Source organism: Microtus oregoni, unplaced genomic scaffold, assembly GCF_018167655.1.
Source record: "Microtus oregoni isolate MIOR12 unplaced genomic scaffold, Mior012 000055F_ref0000237, whole genome shotgun sequence".
Taxonomy (NCBI): domain Eukaryota; kingdom Metazoa; phylum Chordata; class Mammalia; order Rodentia; family Cricetidae; genus Microtus; species Microtus oregoni.
Window position 1 is genome coordinate 801,240 of NW_024543831.1, and position 2,197 is coordinate 803,436.

At 45.1% G+C, this 2,197-nt stretch overlaps 1 pseudogene; it reads left to right on the forward strand.

Annotated features, from left to right (window-relative positions):
* Nucleotides 1-232: 232 nt before the first annotated feature.
* On the forward strand, nucleotides 233-1,743 carry LOC121438215 (annotated as a pseudogene).
* The last annotated feature ends 454 nt before the right edge of the window (nucleotides 1,744-2,197 follow it).

Here is a 2,197-nt window from a genome sequence, read left to right on the forward strand (position 1 = left end):
ATGCCCAGACTTCATTTCTTAATAAAAGAATACATAAGAATTTGTACCCAGGTTTTGGAATCAACATAGGCCTATCTGGGGTAATTTGTTGTTTTGGGAGATTTATTCATTTATTCATGTTTTGAGACAGGGTCTCATGTATTCCAGGCTGGCCTCAAGCTCTCTTCGTAGGCAAAGATAGCCTTGAACTTCTGATCCTCCTGCCCCCACTCCTGAGTGCGGGATTGTAGACATGTACCACCACACCCAGATGGTGGATGCTGGATATCAACCCCGGGGTTTCATGCATATTGGGCAAACATTCTGTCCACTAAGCTACATCCTCAGCCTCCATTCTATCGTATGTTGGATCGCTTGGAATCACACACGCTTCTGTGGTCATACACAGAGAAGAGGCCTGTCACCTGGGAGCTGTCTGAGCTAGGTGATCCCATGATGACTCATGGTCAGTTCTCCACATGGCTAGCTCAAAATTCTTCACAAGACTGATTGGAACTAATTTCCAAGAAAGCAATTGCCAACACAAACGCAGTGTTTAGGCACCTGTCTTCATCACGCACGCTAATGGCCAGTTGGCCAAAGCTTGTCCCATGGCCACACCCAGAACTGGCACAGATACTGGAGGCTTGATTCATGGGGACCACTAATGAGGCAATCTATCACCCATGGGCAGCTCTGGTTCCCCTTTGAAGACTCAGTGCCCATCTCTGCTCTGCCCTATTCAGGAGGAAGGAGCGGGTGACTCCAAGGAAGCCGGGCTCCAAACACAGCAGGACTGAGCACAGTTAAATTCAGAAAGACTATAGCAGGATGCACAGGTTCACACCAGACAGGGATCAGGAAGTCGACGGCGGCTCCCACCCTAACCAAGAAGCTGTCTGCAGCTGACACCACTTACAAAGGAAAAATTCGTTCTCTCCAATGGAGTCTCACGGGGTCTGTCAGCCACAGTCAGGGTAACCCCATGTCTAACAGTAGATGGCCAACTCAAAACAAATTCAATGGTGTCTTTATAGATTCTAATTGTTTCGGGCATTTTTTTTTTGTCTTACTGGTGTTTTGCTTGTATAGTTTGGTTTCCATTTTTGTAGGGATTTGTGTGGGGCAGTGTATGGGCTTCTTGGTCTTTGTATTTTTGGTTTATTTGTTTTGCTTGTTTGTTTGTGTTTTTTAAGAGAGAAAGAGCATGGAGTTGGGTGGGTGTGGAAGGTGAGGAAGATCTGGGATGAGAAAAGCATGATTAGAATAGATTTTTATGGCAGTGCATTCTAGGTTGGTGCAGCCGTGGCGGCTCATGTCCTTTCCGTCTGTGTCTGCTGCCTGCCCGAGGCCTATGCACCGCTGCCCTGGCTTCCCAGACTGGCCTTGGCCCAGCCACTCAGCACCACTTTCTACCCTGAGGGAACCCAGAGGAGGTCTGGGACTCTGCAGCCTGCCCTGGCCCTCACTCAGGTCACACACTTGTGCCTCCGGTAGAGTGGCACACCCCCTTTGACGTTAGAAGGAATTAAGGACCGAGCGCTGTATGTCTTGAAACTCTATGACAAGACTGACCCAGAAAAGCTCTCAGTAAATTCTCATTTTATGAAAGACCTAGGCTTAGACAGTTTGGACCAAGTGGAGATTATTATGGCCATTGAAGACAAACTTGGATTTGAAATTCCTGATACATATGCAGAGAAGTTAATGTGGCCACAAGAAATTGTAGATTACAATGCAGATAAGACGGATGTATATGAATAAAGTTTCAGAGCCTTCTTCCTCGTCGGGAGGACTCCGAGAACGCCCAATTGCATCATGGCTGACTGACAGCGGTTCTGTTGGACTTGTATTTAAATTGTCTGAGTGTTTTACCCTTTAAAAATAAATCTATTATAAAACTATAAAAAAAAGAAAAAGAAAAAAAGAAAGAAAATATTTTTATGAAAAAAATTTCAAAAGAAAGATTTATTAGCTGGGTTCAGTGACACATTTCTCTAATCCCAGCCCTCGGGATACTGAGGCAGGAGGATTGTAAATTCTAGGTCAGCCTGGGTACTTTCTCCTCTCAACTCCTCTCAACTTCTAATATGGCTCCTAAAAATATAATTTGTTTTGGCCATACTAACAAGCATATACCTACTTGGGAAACCAACCCAACCTGAAATTAGGACAGGCAGCAGAGAGTACAACATTGATTCCAGGATTCTTTGAAGTT